The sequence below is a fragment of the Psammomys obesus genome, unplaced genomic scaffold (assembly GCF_907164565.1).
Source record: "Psammomys obesus unplaced genomic scaffold, mPsaObe1.curated_primary_1811, whole genome shotgun sequence".
In the NCBI taxonomy this organism is placed as follows: Eukaryota; Metazoa; Chordata; class Mammalia; order Rodentia; family Muridae; genus Psammomys; species Psammomys obesus.
In genome coordinates, this window is record NW_026596064.1 from 21,164,836 (window position 1) to 21,188,644 (window position 23,809).

The window sequence follows — 23,809 nt, forward strand, 5'->3', positions numbered from 1 at the left end:
TACCTAAAAGATGCCCCACCACTCAATAAGGACATTTGCTCAATGATGTTCGTAGCAGCTCTATTCGTAATAGCCAGAATCTGGAAACAATCCAGATTTCCCTCAACTGAGGAATGGATACAGAAATTGTGGTTCATTTACACTATGGAATACTACTCAGTAATTAAAAATGAGGGAATCATGAATTTTGTGCCAAATAGCGGGAACAAGAAAAGATTATCCTGAGTGAGGTATCCCAGAAGTAGAAAGACACATATGGTATATACTCACTTATAAGTGCATATTAGACATACAATATAGGATAAACATATTAAAATCTGTAGCCCTAAAGAAGCTGAACAACAAGGAGGACCCTAGGGAAGATGCTAAATCTTCATTCAGAAGGGCAAACTGGATAGACATTGGAAGTAGTAGAGGACAGGAAACAGGATAGGAGCCTTCCACAGAGGAACTCTGAAAGTTCCTACCCACCAGGGTATCAAAGGAAATACTGAGACTCATACCAAACTGTAGGCAGAGTATCGGAATCCTTATGGAAGAAGAGAGAGATGGAAGGACCTGGAAGGGACAGGAGCTCCACAAGGAGAACAACAGAGCCAAAATACCTGGGCCTAGTGGGTCCTGCAGAGGCTAATACTCCAACTAAGGACCATGCATTTAGAGGATCTAGACCTCCTGTTCAAAGGAAGCCCATTGACTGCTCAGTTTCCAAGTGGGTATTCTGGTAAGGGGTAAGGGCCTGTCTCTGGCATGAACTCAGTGGCAGGCTCTCTGATCACCTTCTCCTGGGGAGGTGCAGCCTTACCAGGCCATGGAGAAGGAGGATACAGCCAGCCTTGATAAGACCTGATAGGCTAGGGTTAGATAGAAGAGAAGGGGTCTTCCTTTATCAGGGGACTAGGGAAAGGGCATAGGGGGAGAAGTGGGAGGGTGGGGGAGACTGTAAGGTGAAATGGGAGGGGGCTGCAGAGGGGATACAGAGTGAATAAATTGTAATAAATAAATAAATAAATAAATAAATAAATAAATAAATAAATAAATAAAAAAAATTAAAAAAGTTGTAGGCCAGCCATATGTCATAGAGTAGGTGTATGTATGTGTGTATTAAAATAATATGTCCAATTTAGCTGTATTTCAAAAACAAATTTACTTTGCTTTGAGAAAACCTTATTTGACCCTGAGGCTTATGCAATTGAAACTTTTTCCATGCTAAAGCAGGCTGAGCAGAGTTTCTTTGAAGAGTATTGATTAGGAATTTTTGTAAAAGGGAAGAGGGTCAGAGTCAGGTATTTTTTTTTGAGGTCATTCTTGCCCAAATTTTTTAGTGGAAGCTTTTTCTCATTTTGTTTTCTAATAGTGAATCCAAATGTTTTGTTTAACCTTAACGTGGGTGTCTTGAGCAAGTAGTTACTGTAAGGGCTTTCCTAGGATGAGGACCAGTATACACTCACATATAAGTGGATATTAGCCATATAATATACGATAGCCATACTAACAGCTACAGCCCCAAAGAAGCTAAACAACAATGAGGACCCTAGGGAAGATGCTTAAATCTCATTCAGAATGTCAAACAGAGAGAAAGCAGAAGTGTTGCAAGAGAGAGAAAAGGATGAGAGCTTTCTATACAAGGTCCTCTGAAAGGCTCCACCCATAAGGGTATCTAGGTAGATGATGAGACTCATAGCCAGGCTTTGGGCAGAGCACAGGGAGTTTTAAGGAAGAAGGGGGAAATAGAAGGACACAGAGGGAACAGGAGCCCCATAAAGAAACCAACAAAGCTAAAAATGCTGAGGCCAGGGGCTCCTGCAGAGACTGATTCACCAATCAAGGACTATGCAGGGAGAAGACCTAGACCCCCTGCTCAGATTTAGCTAATAGTCAGCTCAGTCTCCATGTGAATACCTGAGTAAGCAGCTGCTGCCTCTGTCATGAACTGCATGCTCTTTGATCACCCACCCCTAGCGATATGGCCTTGTCAGACCACAGAGGAAGAGGATCTAGGCAGTCCTGATAAGACTTGATAACCTATGAGCAGATGGCAGTGGAGGAGAATTGCCCCTTTCAGTGGACTAGGGGCAAGGGATAGAGAGGAAGAGGGAAGCATCTGGGATGGGGAGGAGTTGAGGGAGGGGTCTTCAGTCGGGATATATAATGACTAAATTGTTAAAAATTAAAAAAAAATAAGTAAATAAGTAGTTGATTTAAAACAATAGAGTAGAAATTTTAGTAATAGAAAATAGAAGATAAATTAAGTCAAGATCAGGTAGAAAGATTGAATAGCCCTATATCCCCCCAAGGAAATAGAAGCTGTCATCAACAGTCTCCCTTCCAAAAAAACCTGGGCCAGATATTTTCAGCACAGAATTCTACCAGACCTTCAAAGAAGCGCTAACTCAAATTCTCTTCAAACTATTACACAAAATAGAAACAGAAGGAACATTACCAAATTCATTCTATGAAGCTACAGGCACCTTGATACCTAAACCACACAAAGATCCAACAAAAAAAGAGAACTTCAGACCTATCTGTCTTATGAACATTGATGCAAAAATACTCAATAAAATACTTGCAAACCAATTCCAAGAACACATAAAAGATATCACCCACCATGACCAAGTAGGTTTCATCCCAGGCATGCAGGAGTGATTCAATATATGGAAATCCATCAATGTAATCTACCATATAAATAAACTGAAGGAGAAAAAAAAACCACATGATCATCTCCTTAGATACCAAAAAAGCATTTGACAAAATCCAACACCCATTCATGTTTAAAGTCTTGGAGAGATCATGGATACAAAGCACATACCTAAACATAATAAAGGTAATATACAGCAAGTCTATAGTCAATATCAAACTCAATGGAGAGAAACTTAAATCAATCCCACTGAAATCAGGGACAAGGCAAGGCTGCCCACTCTCTCCATATCTCTTCAACATAGTACTTGAAGTCCTACCTAGAGCAATTAGACAACTAAAGGAGATCAAAGGGATACAAATTAGAAAGGAAGAAGGCAAAGTATGACTACATGCAAATGATATGATAGTATTTATGAGTGATCCCAAAATTTCAACCAGAGAACTCCTTCAGCTGATAAACACCTTCAGCAAAGTGGCTGTATATAAAATTAACAACAACAACAACAAAAAATCAGAAGCCCTTCTGTATACCAAAGACAAAAAGGCCAAGAGAGAAATTGGGGCCACTAATAACATAAAATACCTTGGGGTGACTCTCAACAAGCAAGTGAAAGACCTGTTTGAAAACAAACAAACAAACAAACAAAAAAAAACTTCAAGTCTCTGAATAAAGAAATTGAAGAAAACATCAGAAGATGGAAAGATCACCCATGCTCATGGATTGGTAGGATTAGCATAGTGAAAATGGCCATCCTGCCAAAAGCAATCTACAGATTCAATGCAATTCCCATCAAAATACCAACACAATTCTTTACAGACCTTGAAAGAAAAATTCTCAACTTCATATGGAGAAACAGAAAAAAACCAGAATTTCCAAAACAATCCTATATATATAGATCATGTGGAGATATCTCCATCCCTGATCTCAAGCTGTACTATAGAGCAATAGTAATAAAAAAAATACTGCATGGTATTGTCATAGAAGCAGTAAGGGGGATCAATGGAATCGAAGAGAAGACCACGAAATAAACCCAAACACCTACAAATACTTGATTTTTGACAAAGAAGCAAAAACCATTCAATGGAAAAAAGACAGAATCTTTAGCAAATGGTGCTGTTCCAACTGGATGTCTACATGTAGAAAAATGAAAATAGATCTATATTTATCACCCTGCATAAAACTAAAGTCCAACTGGGTCAAAGACCCCGACATAAAACCAGACACATTAAGTTGACCAGAAGAGAAAGTAGGGAACAGTCTAGAACTCATTGGCACAGAAGACAACTTCCTGAACAGAACACCAACAGCACAAGCTCTAAGAGCAACAATCAATAAATAGGACCTCATGAAACTGAAAAGCTTCTGTAAAGCAAAGGACACCGTCGTCAGAACAAAACGACAGCCTACAGACTGGGAAAGGATCTTTAGCAACTCTATATCTGACAGAAGACTGATACCCGGAATATATAAAGAACTAAAGAAGTTAAAAAGCAGTAAATCAAGCAACCCAATTAAAAATTGAGGTACAGTGCTAAACAGATAATTCTCTGTAGAGGAATATAGAATGGCAGAGAAACACTTAAAGAGATGCTCAATGTTTCTTAGCCATCAGAGAGATGCAAATCAAAATGACCCTGAGATTTTATCTTACTCCCATCAGAATGGCTAAGATCAAAAACCCAAGTGACAACACATGCTGGAGAGGATGTGGAGAAAGAGGAACCCTCTTCCATAGCTGGTGAATGTAAACTTGTACACCACTTTGGAAATCAATGTGGTGCTTTCTCAGATAATTATGAATCGTGGTACCTCAAGATCCAGCTATACCACTCCTAGGCATATATACAAAAGATGCCCAAGTACACAAGGACATTTGTTCAACCATGTTTGTAGCAGCTTTCTTCAAAATGGACAGAACCTGGAAACAACCCAGATGTCCCTCAAGGGAGGAATGGATAAAACAATTGTGGTACTTTTATACAATGGAATACTACTCAGCAGTTAAAAACAAGGAAATCATGAAATTTGCAGGCAAATGGTAGGATCTAGAAAAGATCATCCTGAGTGAGGTATCCCAGAAGCAGAAAGACACACACGGTATATACTCACTCATAAGTGAGTACTAGACCTGTAAGATAAGATAAACATACTAAAATCTGTACACCTAAAGAAGATAAAGAAGAAAGAGGACCTGGGGTAAGATGATCAATCCTCACTTAGGAAGACAAATGGGATGGACATTGGAAGTAGGAGAAAACAATTAACAGGACAGGAACCTACCACAGAGGGCCTCTGAAAGATTCTACGTAGCAGTGTATCAAAGCAGATGCGGAGACTCAGAACCAAACCTTCAGCAGAGTGCAGGGAATTATATGAAAGAAGGGGGAGTTAGTATGACTTAGAGAGGATAGGAGCTCCACAAGGGCCAGATATATCTGGGTACAGTGTTTTTTTATGAGACTTTCTCCAACCAAGGATCATGTATGGATATAACCTAGAACTCCTACGCAAATGTAGCCCATGGTAGCTCAGTATCCAAGTGGGTACCCTAGCAAGGGGAACAGGGACTATTTCTGACATGAACTCAATAGCTGGCTCTTTGACTCCCTCCCACCCCCACCAATGGAGGACCTGTCTTTTTAGGCCACAGAGGAGGACATTGCAGCCAGTCCTTGTGATACCTAATAAGTTAGGGTCAGAATGAAGGGGAGGAGGACCTCCCCTATCAGTGGACTTGGAAAGGGAGGGGTGGTGGAATTGGGAGGTAATGAGGAAGAGTACTAGGGCTGGGATACAAAGTAAATAACCTGTGATTAATATAAAAAATGAAAATAAAAGAAAATAGAAGATAAAAGATGAAGTTAATCAAATAAGCTGAAAATCTGACCAACAAGATTTCTTGAGGATAGACCTGAATGGTAGCAAATAATCATGAAATTATAAGATGAAAAATTTGATACTAAAGTATGCAATTTCTACCTTGAAAGTATTTGGTGAATACCCATAGACTATGAAGTAAATAACCACAGAGGTAAGTCAATGGAAACTTTTAGAATGCTGTTAATGAATAGATAATAAATTTCTAGAGAAAAAAAATACAAAACTCTCCATCATCACAAAAATCAGAATGGTACCTGACAACTAATCAAAGATAGAAATTATGACTTTAAAATTCTGATACAATTGTGTTTATGATATAACTGTATCCCTAGTGAAACTTCTAATCAAGTCTGAGACAAAACATATTATTTCAGGTACACATGATCTAACACATATACCTCCTTTTCTTTCTAAGAAATAATTTCCGGCTATGCTACATTCAGAAAGGAATAAGTGAGCTGAAAGAAACAATACAGGATTTAGGAACTAAAAAACATTAGATAAAAATGCTGAAGTAAGGTTTTTTTAATAATAGCTGTACATTGCTTTTAAGAATGCATTATTTATTTACCCTGGAAGTTGGAAATTCCTGAAAATATGTCCACATACAACAGAATTGGAACAGAACTCTTCATGCATGATTATGAAATAATAAGAGAGGTTTATATTCTGTTAACAATCTTGGGAATGAGGGTCAAGTTAAATTACCTTGGGAAAGAGGAGTTGAAGCTTAGGTGGGAAATCTTTCAAAATAGACTACTTGACTAAACATCGACATGATTGGTGGAAAGGAAAAACAGAAGAGAGGCAATCATTCGTCTTCCATGAAAGAATATTGATATTTATATTATGTTGAAATTTATAAACTAAGATATCAAGCAATATTAACATGAGGGTCATGGACTTTGCTGTGAGATTGTATCTCCTAGCACACTAAAAGCTGCACCTGTAGAGTCTCACAAACATGACCACCCACATATGAGTTGAATAAGGAAGACATCAACAAACATGCCAAACTGCATTGGGGGTGGGGGCATCGGAGCCCAGGAGGCCTCAACCATAAACAAAGAGCTACAGGCTGGGAGCAAAAAAGATAGTCCTCTCCAGGGAAGAGAACAAAAATTGGTTGTCCAATCCTAAATAGTCATCTCTTAATACATACATATTAATAATATTATATGGACTCAACAGGTTATATTTAGGAATATATGTATTTGCATATATCTATATATATGTAGAGAAAGAGAGAGAGGTATAAATGCATGTATTACCAATTAATGGGAAAGAGAAGCCATGAATTTGGGGGAGAGCCGGGAGGGCTATAGGGAGAATTAAAAGGGAGGAAAGGGAATGAAGAAGTATTGCAATTCAAATACAGTCTCAAAAATATCAACAACAAAAGAAATAATGAGATAAACATAGTGAATTCTGACACTTTCTGAAAAGTTGGGTTATGCAATGTTTTTTTTTTTTTTTTTTTTTTTTGTTTTTTGTTTTTTTTGAGACAGAATTTCACCGTTGGCTGGCCTCACATTAAAAGATCTACCTGTCTCTGTCTCATGAGTGCTAGGAACAGGTTATGTGCAACCATGCTCGACTTGGAATTTTTTTTTTATTAAGTATGTGATAATATTTAGCCAACTTTGTAAATGTATTATTGTTTTGAAAACACTAAAGAAAGAAAAATATTGAACAATTTAAATAAATTAGTTTCAGGAAGTGAGTCAGAGGATTTGGAAGGAGGAAAGAGAAGGGAAAATAATGTAATTTCAGTATAATTTTAAAAAATAAAAATATTATTTTATTATTATTACTATTAAATGTTTACATCTTAAAGAATACTTTATTTACATTTATGTTTGTGTAATGGAGAGAGAGGTGCTCATGACTGTGGAAGCCAGAGGGCAGCAGTGGCAGTCAGTTTTCTTCTTCACTTTTAGGGACTAGAAGGTTGAACTTAGGTAGTTAGTCTTGAGGTCAAGCACCTTAACTTACTCAGGCGTCTTCTGGCCCTCAGCTTAAGAATCATGAGTGCTGCATAGTGATGATTTGTGCCCTTGACTTTTTACATGTTGAAATCATAGTCTCTACTGTGATGGTACTTGGAGCAAGAGCCTTTTGGGGGTGGTGATAATTATGTCATGAGTGTGGGACAGCTGTGGTGGTTTAAGTTCTCTTTCGGAAGAGTGCGCTCCTTCTGTCTTTGTGCATCACTTGAGTGTGCGACAAGAAGATGACTGTATGCAAACTAGGAGTAGGCAATCAGTACAACTTGACTACGCTACTGTTTGTATCTTAGTCTCTCAACTTCAGAACCCTGAGAAGTAAATTGCTATTTACCACTCAGCCAGATAGAAGACTCCCTCAGTGAAACATGTGCATGTGTGTATATATTTATCTGGAGCAATAGATTTATATGCTGACATTAATGACATTTTTGTATTGTGTTATTGAGAGTAATATCATTTGCAAACAGTTCCTCTTATGCATGTGAGGTACATAGTGGAAAGTTATATAGAGGAATCTAAGAATTGTTGCTAAAATTTCAGATGTTAAGCTATGTTTTAAAAAAGATATTAATGAAAAAAGTATTAATGTATGAAAGTATAATATAAAAAAGACAGAATCTTTAATTTTATTTGATAAATCAGTGCATTTATTAAATGAAGAACAGCTTCCTTACATCTTACATTCTGATTAATATTTAAGTACTTAATATTTTTATACACAACTCTCACATGTGTAGTGCACAGGTTCTCATGGAATGCTTTTAAGTGTTCACTGGCTCATTACCTATTCATCTATGCCATTTAATATAAGGCACTTTTGTTGTGGCTTACAAACTGTGGAGTTATGCAATTCAGTTAAGAATTTATATTATCCTTCAATAATCAGAAACATGCCTTGCCAAAAATCCAGTATGAGAGTGCTCAGAATATCAAGTGCCTTTTGAAGATTTTTTTAAATAAGAACTCCACAATAAAAACTCGACAAGCAACCAACCAACCAACAAACAAACAAACAAAAAACCCACTTTTTGATAGACAAAAGTGTTTAGCAGGCATCCTTGGGCCTTCTTGATAATTTTTAGAACTTAAGAGAAGGAGAGGCAGAGAACAAAGTAGAAAAGGAAGGAGTGGACTTTTTTTTTTTTTTAAACCAAGGACATTTGGTATTGAGAGAAAAAAAAGGAAGAGGAGAAATGAAGGAAGGACAGGATTTGTCTCAGAGATTTATTATGTAATTGATTGTAGCTTATAAAGGTTCTCATTGATGGAGAATAGGAAATAGAAATGTAAGTTTCAATGCTGAAGCTTTGAAGAGTTGCCCTGTTGTTGCAGCTGCTTGGGCAGGCGCGCTCAAATATCAATGGTGCATTGTGGCAGTTCGTTTTGCTTCCCTGTTTCTGATGGACATTCTCCAGGCAGTGAAGGGCAAAAGGGCTGGCAATGCTAGTAACTGGCATAATAGAAGCTGTTGGACTAGTTTTGAGTATGTGTATAAGCAGAACACTTGATGATAGTCAGTCTCCATTGGATTGCAGAAAGCACTTTTTGACAAATTAATGCAAGCAAACAGGTTTTATACTATATTCTTGTATAGAGTGTGTATTATTTAGTGATTGCATAGTGGTTAGTAGCAAGACACAATGTAGTAGCTTAAAGAAAAAAAAATCAGACCATACTTAGAACTACACAAATACTTTCCTCATAAAATAAAAATTGCAATATTGACTTCTGCTGTTGTTCATAGTCTCATTTTAAAAGGAGATCTATATAGAACATAATAAACTATATTAAAAGTTATCCCAGCATTTTTGTTTCCTTTACTGAATTTTAATTCATTGTTTGATTTATCCTTTTGTTAACACGAGTTTTCATATCACATTTGAGAATTCACCAACTACTTAATAAGACTTTCCACATAATGTAAGGAGGTGTTAAGAAGAAGACAGAAATGATGATGTTTATGTCCTTCTGTGATGAGGAGAATATTTAAATAGCAATAAATATGGGTGGGGATGTACATTTTTTGCAAATTAAAATAAAAATTTTATTGGAAATTCAATGATATTGATAACAGTTTTTAAGAACTGAACATTTATTACTATATGTGCTTTTTAAAATTAATTTATTCACTTTACATCCTAATCGTAGCCCCTTCATCTGTTCCCAGTTTTACCCTTCCTCCCTTTTCCCCTCATTCCCCCTTCCCTACTGTTCAGAAAAGGGGAGACACCTACCCATCCCAGCACATTAAGTCACATCAGGAATGAGAGCAGCAAGGCAGCCCCACCAGGGGGAGGTGATCGAAAAGGATGCATCAGAGTGCTTGTCAGAGACAGCCCCAGCTTGCCTTATGAGGGTACCCACACGAAGACCAAGATAGCCATCAGGTAGATATGTGTAGGGGACCTTGGTCCAGTCCATACATGGACCTTGGTTGATGCTGTGGTACCCGCAAGCCCCCTGGGCTCAGGTTACTTGGCTCTGTTGGTCTTGTGGAGCTCCTGTCCCCACTGGTTCCTTCTGTCCTTTCCCCCATTCTTCTACAAGACTCCCTTCACTCTGCCCAATGTTTGGCTGTGAAGGAGGAAAGAGTTATTTGGCTCACAGGTCTGGACACTTCAGTGCATGGTTATTTGGACCCAGGTATTTGGGCAGAACAACAAGGCAGTAAAATATAAAGTGACTAGGGACCAGAATAATCCTTAAATTCATGTCCCTAGTGACCTACTTCTTCCAAGTAAGTCTGCCTCTTGATGTTTCTACCACATTCCCAAATACCACTGTCAGTTGAAGACCAAGACACAGAGGCCTATGGGGATATTTTAGATTCAAATCATTGCATTTTGCCTATGGCCTCAAAGGTTCATGGTCATCTCACAATGAAAAATACATTTAGTTCATCTCTTAAAAGTCCTCAAAATTTTAATGTTACTAACAGCATTCAGTTATCCAAGTCTGTTTTGAGACTTGGGGTGGACTGTTGGATGTAAACTTTGCAAAAATAAGAAATAAGTTATATTCTTCTAATGAATATGATGTAGTAAACTGCTGCTCTGAAAGAGAGAACTCAGTAAACATTGGGCTTTGAAAGACAGGACAGGCATAGGAATATACACAGGATCAAAGCAACATGCAAATCAGAAAAGCAAGACTGGAATTCTATACTTACATCCCTAGCATCTGAAATACTTAGTGCACAGTACAATGTGAACTTCAAGTGATTTAGGCAGCTTAGCTTCTGTGTCTTTCAGTTTGCAGTGTATATGTCATCTCTATAGGTGGTGTCATTGTATGCTTGCAGCTTTTCTCATCAGGTCTATATTTCTGACACCTCTACCACTTGGGGTGCCTATTACAGGTTAGACATATACTGTCACAACTTTATGCATTGCCCGCTCAGGGACTGCCAACACAAATGTTGAACCAACATACATTTTCTACCAGGTCTTTCTCTGAAATCTTGGCAGAAGTCTTCATGGATCTATAACTCTCATATTGTACACGTCTGCAAAAGTAACATCACATTGATAATGCCAAGGTGTTCTGTCAGTTTGAGAAGTAGCCAGACCCTTCCAAGATATGGCTGAAAGATCATCCTGAGTGAGCTATCCCAGAAGCAGAAAGACACACACGGTATATACTTACTCATATAGACATATAATATAAGATAAAATCTGTCCAACTAAAGAAACTAATAAAGAGGGAGGACTTTGGCTAAAATGCTCAATCCCCATCCCGAAAGGCAAAGAGGATCGACATCAGAAGAAGAAGAAATCAGGAAACAAGTTAGGAGCCTGCCACAGAGGGCCTCTGAAAGGCTCTGCCCTGTAGAGTATCACAGCAGAACGTGAGACTTACGGTCAACAGTTGGGCAGAGTGCATGGAATCTTATGAAAGAAGTGGGAAATAGTAAGATCTGGAGAGGACAGGAGCTCCACAAGGAGAGCAACAGAACAAAAAAATCTGAGCATAGGGGTCTTTCCTGAGACTCATACTCCAACCAAGTACCATGCATGGAGATAACCTAGAACCCCTGCACAGATGTAGCCCGTGGCAGTTCAGTGTCCAAGTGGGTTCCATAGTAATGGGAACAGGGACTGCCTCTGACATGAACTGATTGGCTGCTCTTTGATCACCTCCCCCTGAGCGGGGAGCAGCCTTACCAGGATACAGAGGAAGACAATGCAATCACTCCTGATGAGATCTGATAGACTAGGATCAGAAGGAAGGAGAGGGATACCTCCCCTATCAGTGGACTTGGGGAGGGGCATGCTTGAAGAAGGGGGAGGGGAGGTGGGATTTGGAGGGGAGGAGAGAGGGGTCTATGGGGGATACAGAGTGAATAAAGTGTAATTAATAAAAATTTTTAAAAAACTTTAAAAAATCACTGAATGCTTGAGTAGTAGAACACAATGAAGGGAAGACTTCCTAGTTAATCCTTTGCTGTTGGAAAATCTTGATGGGACTTCAAAAGAACCATCCCATTTTAGTAAGACCCAACAAGTACATCTAGGCTTGTCTTAACAGAACTTTAAAATGTGACTCACAAGGACCAAACCAATTTGCAAGTTATTAAACAGATTGCCAAGAAGTATCTTGACACTAAAGTTATTCAACAACAAATTCAGAACACAATGGCAGAAAGTTTATACTTCAAGAAATGACTTCAAACTGAACTTTATAATGTACTAAGAAGCTAAAAAATATGACCTTTAAACAGAAGAAAAATCATCAATAAAGATGGCCTAGAAAAGAAAGATAATGGAATTTGGAATGGAAACATTTTGTAACAGCTTTTATAAATATGCCAGAAGATTTAAAGGAAAACATGACTATAGTGAAGAGAAATCAGTGGTATAAAATAGAACTAAGTGGATTATCTTTGCTGAAGATATAATTGAAATAAATTGTACTTCATTGTGATAATAGGACATTGGATGCTGTAGGAAAGAGTAGTGACTGAAATGCAGCAACAGAAACTGTGCCCTCCTATACATACTGAAAAACCAGATTCAAACCAAAAACCACAAGGACATGAAAAGCCTCAGGGACTGGTGAAGCAGTTCATAGCACCCAAAAATAGATGCAGAAGAAAAGGTGGAAAAATCCTCAAAACAATGATTCCAACTATATATGTGTAGACACAAGGATCTTAACCATGATCAGCCTAAAAACAATGGAAATCACATTAATATAGCTTATACCATAACTGCTTGAAACCACTAAGAGAAAATGTCAAAATGTGTGGAAGCATAGATTTTCTTTTTTCTTTTTTTTAATTTAAGTAACCTATAGCACAATGGGCAATAGTTATACCATCCTAAAACTTCAAGCCCTCATAGTTTCTCCCCACTCAGATTTTCCACATTATACTTGCTTTTTAGTCATATCTTAGGTCCAGTTTATTTCTCCCCATGGTTCCAAGTCCTCTCCTGTCCACTCTGCTCTCCTCTCCTCCCAGTTTAGACCAGGATGTCCCACCGTATTCTCTCCATTGCACAGCATTGGTCAGAAGCATAAATTTTCAATTCCAGCACTGGGTAAGTGGAGACAGATAGGTTGCTTGCTGGTGGGCCAGTGTAGCTAAATCAGTGAATTCCAGGCAAAGTGAAACACACTTTGTTTCAAAAACTAGGATGGAGGGGCTAGAGATTGTTAGAGCAATTGCTGCTCTTGCAGAGGACCTTAAGACAACTCACTCTAAATTTATTTCCAGGATATTCAACATCTTGTGGCCTCTGAGGGCACCAGATCCACAGGGTTATACACATACACATGCTGTGATTATTCATGCACTGAAAATGAAAAGATATCTGTAAAGAAAAATAAAGTGAAGAATAATTGATGAAGCTGCACGATACTCCTCTGTGCTGCACCTCCCACATGTGCACAAACATGAACACATTACACATACAGGGAGAGACTGAGGAGAGTCAGAGGGAAAAGCAACATCTCAACATGTCATATTGATAACAAGTATATGGCATAATTATGTGGAGAAATAATTACGTGGAGAAAGCTTTTGCCAGAAACAATATAAACTAGAAAACAATACAATGGTGACTTCAGAGTATTAAAAGAAAAAGCCAAGCTATAATTTATAAAAATTTTCTATGAATAACTTTCTTTGAAAGTTACTCACAGATGTGTCCTACAAAAAGTGTTGAAGTGTGGTGGGAATAAGAAAGATGACCCCGGGTGAAATAGAAAATTTTAATTTGTAATAAGAGAAACAGGTATCAGCAATGGTAAATATATAGCTCACACCCACAAACACACACACACACGCACACCAAAGTATATGATGTTTGGGATGAATTACATAATGACAGGAGTACAGAAATAAATGAATATTTGTTTTTTTAGTATCTGTAAACTTACATGAGTAAATTGTTGATTATATATGGAGGGTATAAAGTGCTAAAAATGAAACATTATTGTGGTAATTTCATGAATAATTGTGGTAGTAATGAATTCTGTAGAAAATATTTGGGTAGGTGTTTCTAGTTTTTTTAAATTTTATTTTAGAATTTGTATAGATCAGAGTGTGAAATTAGTCAGATTTTGTAGTATCCAATTCATTGTTGCATGATGATGATAGGCAATGTTAAATATTACTGTTTTGATAAGTTATTAGAACATACTGTTTTTGTTCTTTTTTTATTAATTATAATTTATTCACTTTGTATCCCAGCTGTAGCCCTTTCCTTCCCCCTCCAATCCCTTCCTTTCCTCTTCTCCTCCCTTGCTCCTCCCCCAGTCCACTGATAGGGGCAGTCCTCCTCTGTTTCTATTAGACCCTAGCCTATCAGGTCTTAACCAGGACTGGCTACATTGTCTTCCTCTGTGGTCTGAAAATGCTGACAGCTCCCTCAGGAGGAGGTGATCAAAGAGCCAGTCACTGAGTTCATGTCAGAGACAGCTCCTGTTCCCATTTCTAGGGAACCCACTTGGAGACTGAGCTGCCATGGGCTGCATCTTTGCAGGGATACTAGGTTTTCTCCATGAATGGTCCTTGGTTGCAGTTTCAGTCTCAGAAAAGACCCCTGTGCCCAGATTTTTTGGTTCTGTTGCTCTTCTTGTGGAGCTCCTGTCTCCTCTAGGTCTTTCATCTCCCCCTTCGTTCATAAGATTCCCTGCACTCTTCCCAAAGTTTGGCTATGACTCTCAGCCTCTGCTTCAATACCCTGCTGGATAGAGTCTTTCAGAGGCCCTATATGGTAGGCTTCTGTCCTGTTCCCTGTTTTCTCCCTCTTCTGATGTCCATACCACTTTTCCTTTCTGAATAAGAATTTCGCATCTTACCTAGGGTCCTTCTTCTTGCTTAGCTTCTTTAGGTGTGTAGATTTTATTATGTTTATCCTATATTTCTAATGTACACTTATAAGTGTGTATATACCATATGTGTCTTTCTGCTTTTGCGATACCTCACTCAGGTTAATCTTTTCTTATTCTTACCACTTGCCTGCAAATTTCATGATTTTCTTGTTTTTAATTACTGAGTAGTAGTCCATTGTGTAAGTGCACCACAATTTCTGTATCCATTCGTCAGTTGAGGGACATCGGGTTGTTTTTTATATTGTGGCTATTATGAATAAAGCTGCTACAAACATATTTGAGCAAATGTCCTTGTTGTATACTTGAGCATCTTTTGGATATATGCCTAGGAGTGCTATAGCTGGATTTTGAGGAAGCACTATTCCTAATTTTCTGAGAAAGTGCCAGATTGATTTCCAAAGTGGTTGTACAAGTTTACATTTCCAACAGCAATGGAGGAAGGTTGCCCTTTCTCCACATCCTCTCTAGCATGTGTTGTCACTTGAGTTTTTGATCTTAGGCATTCTGATGGGTGTTAGGTGAAATCTCAGGGTCCTTTTGCATTTCCCTGATGACTAAGGATGTTGAACATTTCTTTAAATATTTCTCTGCCATTCGATATTCCTCTATTGAGAATTCTCTGTTTAGCTCTGTACCCATTTTACAATTGGATTACTTGATTTGTTGCTTTTTAACTTCTTGAATTTTTATATGGGGTAGGTGAAGATACCAGTGTGCAGGTTGATGTTTTATTCTGATGACAGTGTCCTTTTCTTTACAGAAGATTTTCAGTTTCATAAGGTCCCATTTATTGATTGTTGTTCTTAGAGCCTATGGTTTTTGGTGTTTTGTTCAGAAAATTGTCTCTTGTGCCAGTTGGTTCAAGGCTCTTCCCTGCCTTTTCCTCTAACAGATTTAGTGTGTCTGGTTTTATGTTGTGGTCTCTCATCCACTTGGCCTTTAGTTTTGTGCAGGGTGATAAATACAGGTCTATTTGCATTTTTTTTTTTACATGTAGACATGTAAAAATGTTAAGACATTTTTGGTGATGTTAAGACAATCACCATTTGTTGAAGATGCTGTGTTTTTTCCATTGAATGGTTCTCGCTTCTTTGTCAAAAATCATGTATTCGTAGGTGTGTGGATTTATTTCAGGGTCTTCTATTGGGTGTGTGTTTCTTTTTTTCCTAGGGTTTATAGGTGTGTTGTTAAGTTGCTTTTATGAAATGTCTAAAACTTCTTTCTGGAGACATGTAGTGCTTAGCCCTACTTTTCTTTTGTCCGATAAGTTTGGGTAAGTTGTGCCTTCATTTTCATTGAATTTTAAATAGTCTCTAATTTCTTTTTTCATTTCTTACCTGACCAAACTGTCGTTGAGTAGAGAGTTGTTCTGTTTCCATGTTATGTAGGCTTTTTCATATTTCTGTTGCTGTTGATGCCTAGTTTTAGGCCGTGATTAGAACATATTGTTAATTGTCTGCAACCTATAAACTGTTAGAGGGAGTAAAATAGAACATTGTACTATTAATGGACTACTTGATTTATAAAACTTTGGCTTTATATACAATAGCATAACTGTATACGTCTGAGGTAAGGTGATTCTTATAACATGGTTAACAGCTATTTCAGCCCTTCCTTGGAAGAGAAAAAAGAAAGAACTACTGTGTCCAAAGCTGAAATATTGCCCATGATTGGTCATTGTGAGTAGATTGCATTGCTCGTGGTGATTTGTCCTTCACAGCTACTTTTCTAAGTTTGTTTCTTCAAGGTGACTTGTAGGATTTTTGTGCTTGGTGTTTCAAAAATGTTGTGTATGTAATTTCCTCACATGTTAAAATTCTAAGTATTTAAGTTTACCAAGCAGATATTGACGAATGAGAGACAATAGATTATTTTTATGCCTACAGATAAAAGAACCAATGTAAACATTGCAATAAGAAAGCTTAATTTATTTAAAATAAGAATCATTGATAGTTTATAGGAAATACATTGCTGTTTAGAATGGGGGACAAACTAACCTCAGTGAACTAAATAAAACTTCAAACCGATACCAATACTTAAACATTCTTGTGGCTGTCTTATTCTTTCCCCCTTGCTTTTGTGAATGTTATCATATTTTGTGTCATTGCCATTTGATTCAGAATTTAAGAATAATAGATTGGTTTACCAGGGTATTTAGATAACAAATAAAGAAGAAATTCTGCTCAGCTTTCAATATGGTAATTTTAAACTATAGAATGAATAATGAAGGCTACATGAAAAATACAGAATATCATAATATAAATTAATAAAGTATATATAATGGCACAAACTTAAATTTGTGTATGTACAATGAATAAAAGTGAAATGTGGCTGTAATTATTTGGGCATGCTCTCAATATTCCACATAAAAGAACCTATCATGCTGAGGATTTACTTATAGCTACTTTGAGCCCTGTATACCTCTTAGGTTGTTAGTGTTTTGCAATTCAGAATGGTTCTACGATTTGATAATAGTTGAAATAATTATAACTTATAGCCTCAAATCAGTTGAACTACTTTCTATAGTACACAATAAAATTAAGATGAAGCCAGATGAAAACAAATATTTATAAAGATGAAAAAATAGGAAATCTATCTTAGGTGTGTAGGGAGGGGATACGTAGTTTACAATGTATTAATACCTTTTGAAGAGATAGAATAATAATTTAGAACATTTAACTTGTTTGAACTTCAAATAAAAACAACATAGGATCTGTTTCATGCTTACTTGTCTATCTGCACTGACAATATTTAGTTCAGGGGAAATATTTTTGAAAAGGGAACCAAAGCGGCCAACACAAATACAAGAATCATAGGTTGAATTTTCAGAATTCATATTACCTTTAAGTATGAATTTGACTGTGGAGAAAGAAAATTAAGTAAGTCAAGATTTATTGACTGTAGAGTTTGTTTTTTAAAAAAATTGAAAATGAAATATTGAGTTACATTTATTTTTTCTCTTTTTCTGAGACAGGGTTTCTCTGTGGAACACTCCTGGCTATTCTGGAACTTGCTTTGTAAACCAGACTGGCCCCAAACTCAAACTCACAGAGATCCATGTGCCTCTGTCTCTGAAGTAATAGGATTAAAGGTGTGTGCAGTCAGCTTGAGTTACAGTTTTTATTTATAGCATTTTACTTTACAAAATGCTTACTATGTCCTTTGATGGAATTCTGAATAACTTAGTCTTTGGAAATGTTTGGTTTTTATTTTTCTAAATTTTCTTTTAAGAAATTCTAGTTGTATGTAAAAAATTAATGTACTTTAAATTTACACCAAAGTGCCAAGTAATACATATTCATGAGTTTTTAAGGTAAATATTTTGTTGCTTTGTATGGGACAATCACTAGTAGGAAAAAAAAAAAAAACCCTGATAAGATTCTTCCCAAAGGACAAGTTGATTATTTTTTAACTTGAGTATCATCAGGGAAGGATGATAACTTACTATTTACAGAATGTAATTTAGAATGATTCTCTTCCCTTGTCTATCCATTTAGTGCATTGCATTATATTGCAGCCTATGTGCTTTCCTCTGGTAAACATCAGGCCTAGGAAATGCAGGTTAAGTTTTATCACTTAAATTTAACTTTTAAAAATTGGGAAAGAACTGGCTGAAATTTATCTTCTATCAAGGGAGTATGTAATGCACATTGACGGTGATTGGAGAGAATAATTTTTAACAAATTTAGGAGTACAGACTATCCTTTTGGTATTAATTTAGCAGGATTAATATCTTTAATTAGCAATTCCTGCTAGGTCATTGCAGTTACTTAAAAGAGAAAGACATAATCATAATCTTGGCCCTCACTAATTTTAATTTATGTTCCCTAAACTTTTACCTTTACCGGTTCAGTTTAAAAACATCACCTCCTCAGCAGATCCTAGGCATATGCCAGATTCAATCTTTCCTTGTGTTCTATCTAAAGAATCTAATTTCCCATTCTGAACTTTTCCCTGATATTTATAAGTATGGATGTGGATAATTCTCACTAGGAATTAGTTTTATGCAAACAAAGTTTTTGTCTTGTTTCTTTTCACTAAGTTAGGAACTCAGCTGGTTCCCCTACATAATAGATTTCAGTACTTACTCAGTTCATATTTGAATACCTTAATGCCATCCTCAAATACAATCTTTGTGCTGGTGAAATGGCTCAGTAGGTGAAGACACTTAGTTCCAAGCCTCATAAATTGATATTAATCCCAGGGACACTCACTGTGGAAGAAGAGAATAGACTCATGTGAACAACCTGAGTTTGGGCCCTACATTCATATGATGGAAGGCTAGTATTGACTCCTTCACATTGTTCTCTGACATCTGCTTATACACCCTCCTGCATGAATATGTGTGTGGTATATACTCTCACAAAAAGTAAAAGTAATCCTGAGTGAGCTATCCCAGAAGCAGAAAGACACACATGGTATATACTCACTCCTGTAGACATATAATATAGGATAAACCTACTAAAATCTGTACACCTGAAGAAACTAAACAAAAGGGAGGACTCTTGCTAAAATACTCAATTCTTATCCAGAAAGGCAAAGAGAATGGACATCAGAAGAAGGAGAAAAGAGGGAACAAGTCAGGAGCCTGACACAGAGGACCTCTGAAAGGCTCTGCCCTGCAGACTATCTTGCAAACTATAATGCAGATACTGAGACTTATGGGCAGCCTTTGGGCAGAGTGCAGGGAATCTTATGAAAGAAATGGGAAACAGTAAGATCTGGAGAGGACAGGAACTCCACAAGGAGAGCAACAGAACCAAAAAATCTGAGCACAGGGGTCTTTCCTGAGACTGATACTCCAACCAAGGACTATGCATAAATAGAGATAACCTAAGACCCCTGCCAGATGTAGCCCATAGCAGTTCAGTATTCAAGTGGGTTCCATTGTAATAGGAACAGGGACTGTCTCTGACATGAACTGATTGGCCTGCCCTTTAATTAACTCCCCCTGAGGGGGAAGCAGCATTACCAGGCCACAGAAGAAGACAATGCAGCCACTCCTGATGAGACTTAAAAAGACTTACCCTATCAGTGGACTTGGGGAGGGGCATACATGCAGAGGGTGAAGGAAGGGAGGGATTGGGATGGGAGGAGGGATGGAACCACAGGGGGGATACAAAGTAAATAAAGTGTAATACAGAATTTAAAACAAAGTAAAAGTAATATAAGAAAAGACAAACATTCTTTTTATTGTTTTTAATTCATACTTGTAGTATTAGGTTTCGTGGTGGCATTTTCAAGATAAATGTATTTTTTCCTCTTGCCTTCTCTCTGACTTTCCCTTGTAGTTTTGTACTCGCTCCCTTCTTGTCTGCATTCATGTGGAATGTGCCCAGTAATCCCAATCCCGGTCCTTCCTCTGCTCCTGTTTTCGCCTTCATGGTCTTCCATAAAGGTATGTTTTTACTCTTACCCTACTTATATTCATCTACATAAGATTAGAAGGTAGCATCTATATCTGAGAGAGAGCAGAGATTTCTGTCTGTCAGTCTGAGTTCCCTAGCTTGTTATTATACTTTTCAGACTATTCACTTTTCCTCAGATTTCATTTTTCTCTATAGTTGAATAAAATTCCCTTGTGTACGTGTACCACATTTTTATTGTCCATTTATCTGTTGGTAGACACCTAGTTTGGTTTTATTTCTTTGTTGTTGGATAGAACAAAAATGAACACAGACATGCACATATCTGTGGAAAATCCATCCTTAATTGTTACTTTTTTCTTTAAATGATATTGTACCATATGTTCATATGTGCATACCAGCTGACATATTGATCATAACACTAAGCAGACATATAACTCATACATAATTTTTTGTTGTTGAAGAGTTTCCTATGTTCATATACCAACTATACTGGATTTATGGGAGATGTATGTTTATAAGACTGCATATGTCAGTTTTTATGGCAGGTATAGAAAAAGTAAAATAAAAATTGAATAGTCTGTGAAATGCAGAAAACAGTTATAATTTCAAAGGATCTTAACTCCTCAGATATATGTAACAATAAAGAAAAGTATGTGATTAATGTAATATTAGTTTTGGTTTGTAAGATATGGTGAAAGCTTAAGTTCTTTGCTTACTTATTTAATCATATTGTTTATTAAACTCCATATATGCATTGGGGATGGCATATATTATATATAATGACATATAATGAATGACAATTTACTTATTTAACTTATTAATTTCATAATATATGTAATTAGAATTTTCTTTTTAATTTTGAATTTTTTTAAATTTTCTTTTCTTTTTATTTAAAATAGACTTTTTTTTCTCATACATTATATCCTGATTACAGTTTATCCTCTCTCTGTTCCTCTCAGTTCCTTCCCCACTGCCCTCACATTTGGATCCAATTCCTGTCTCTCATTAGAAAAAAAAAAAGAAACAAAACGAACAACAACAGAAATGGCTTCTAGGGGGATAATAATAAAATAGAACAGCACAAAGCTAACACATTAAGTTGAACAAGACAAACAGAAGGAAAAGAGCCCAAGAAGGCACAAAAATCAGAGACCATAATTTGCACACCCAGGAAACCCTGAAAACCACTAAACTGGAACCTATTACACACACACACACACACACACACACATACACACATATACACAAATACAGCACACAGACACAGGTGCGCACCCCCCTACCCCCAGGACTTGGTGCAGACCCATGCAGGCCCTGTGCTTGCTGCTTCAGTCTCTGTGAGTTCATATGAGCTTTGATCCTGTGAATTTAGAGGGCCTAGTATTTTTGGTGTCCTCTATTCTGTCTTGATCTTACACTGTTTCTGCCTTCTCTTTCATGGTGTTGCCTATGCCCTGAGGGAAGATGTTGATAAAGACATCTCATTTAAGGAAGAATGTTCCAAGGTCTCTCACTCTCAGCATAATGTAATGGGTTTGAAATATCAGTGTTTGATATTATCACTAAATTATCACAATATATAATCCCATTTGCTGACAAAAGAGGATTGTTTCTTTAGGTTGTATTTATGATCTCCATTTTGCAACCATACCATTTCTGGTTGTTTTAATGTAACCTTTGAAAGGCCCACTTACCTTTGTATCTATCCTTTGAAACTGAATGAAAGAAAAGAAGGCTAAATATCTGCCTCCATTTTCAACTTCTGTCAGAATAACCTCTAATACTATTAAAGACTAATGTTGCTTCAAACTGATAAAATTTTGCTTGTTATTTATTGGGAGTTGTGTGTCCAATAGTGTATAACTTCTTTTCTGTTCAATAGTTTTGAGTTGTTTGCTGTATATCTTGATATATTCTATGCTTAGTTAGTATCTGATACTGTTTAGATTCTAGAAGTAGAAAATCAGAATTATATGCTCTGTATTTTAATTGAATATGTGGTACAAAAGAGATTGACAGGACATTAGACATTGCAATATTTAACAGTAATTGCTATCAAAGCCATCAGGCCTGTGTACCCCAGAGCTGGCAGGCTACATGTGTCTAGAGATTTCTGCAAATGTGGACAAAAATAGTAAATTATATAAAACATTATGAGATCATTAAAATTGGTTTGGTAACTTGGTCATATATTCTAGATCATGTTGTAATATCAAAATGTTGGACACTCCTACATGGTGACACTGTCAGGGTTAACCAGAGAAAGAATGTTAATGAGATTATGGAAAAAGAGACACCTTGTCTAAAAGCATAAAAATTTTCAAAAAAGTCATAGGTGAATTGGTTTTCAGATTATTGGTTAAGGCTGGTGTAAGTCTCTTGACAATTCACTGTGGTTGATGAACATATGTGCCTTGTACCTATGAAAGATGAAGTTGTAGAGGTAAGCTAGGACACACATGGATTAGTGTAAATCCTTTGTATGAGACAGTCTTTAATAAATACTCTTTGGTATATCTTCTAAAAATCATGTTTTAAGGCAAATGTTAAAGAAATGTTCATTTTAAATGTAAATAAAAATTCCAAAATATTCACATCTTTATAAACAAGGACAAATTATTGGTTTCTCTTTCTGTTTCTGTGAAGAAAGACAGATGGATGACCTTTCAAAGTAGTCCTTACATAAACTTTGTGAGAATTGCAATTGTGAATTTGATTCATTTTGTGAAGCTTATGGTTGCCTTGAAATGTACACAGTAATAATCACCTCAACATTTGTTTTAATTCTGCCAAGATTATTTATCTTACCTGAAATGACAGACACCTCTGTTGGGATATTATTATGAGTATCATTATAATTTATCAATATAAAGCATATGAACGTAAGATTCTGACTTTAGCGAAAGTTTAACCCATTATAAATAGGCAAATATTGAAATCTCAAAATGGGATGTTGCAAAGGCTTTTGTAAGAACTTTTTCATTTTGGACAAACCATCTCAAGATACAAAGCTAATTGGATGAGGTGTATCTCTGTGTATATATCATGGACAGAAATGTATACCCATGCACACTTAAGAATGTATATATGAGCATATATCTACATCTTGGCATATGTTACTCCAAGTGAAACAGGCATTGTTATTTTATATAGAAGATTATTTCAAATCTTTGTGATAACTAGTTTCATTTGTTGTCACATCAAGATGACAATATCTCTGTGATCAAGGAATTGTCACAATTTCAGCTCACTGTGCAGAGAACAAACCTCACACAAAATTCTACCATGCATAAGGTTAGTTCACTAGAGAGAACTTTCGTTCTTTGACCTTTGTATTTTACAAAAAAATACAATGAACTAATTTTCCCATTCTGTCAGCATTAAAATATGAGAAAGTATATTTCCACAAGCTTTTAGTCTTAAAATTTATGCAGAAAACATTTACCTTAAATAACAATGAGGTAACAGCACATAATGTATATGTCTTGGCTAATTTGTTCTTATATAACTTACAGATTATTTCTGTTGTTAAAATTGTCATTGTTCATTGTTACTTTTTTAGTATACCAAAT

At 36.6% G+C, this 23,809-nt stretch overlaps 1 protein-coding gene across 7 annotated transcripts in view; it reads left to right on the forward strand.

The window, feature by feature from the left end:
- Positions 1 to 23,809, forward strand: part of Zbtb20 (zinc finger and BTB domain containing 20) — a 767,676-nt gene that overhangs the window by 40,159 nt on the left and 703,708 nt on the right. For 3 of the 7 annotated variants that reach the window (XM_055624790.1, XM_055624785.1, XM_055624792.1), the window contains exons 2-3: positions 17,843 to 17,959; positions 20,160 to 20,266. The exons of 2 other annotated variants lie outside the window; for them this stretch is intronic. The gene's annotated coding sequence lies outside the window, so the exon portion shown is untranslated. The remainder of the gene's footprint in view (positions 1 to 17,842; positions 17,960 to 20,159; positions 20,267 to 23,809) is intronic. 2 more of the 7 variants (XM_055624787.1, XM_055624788.1) reach the window with 1 other exon arrangement.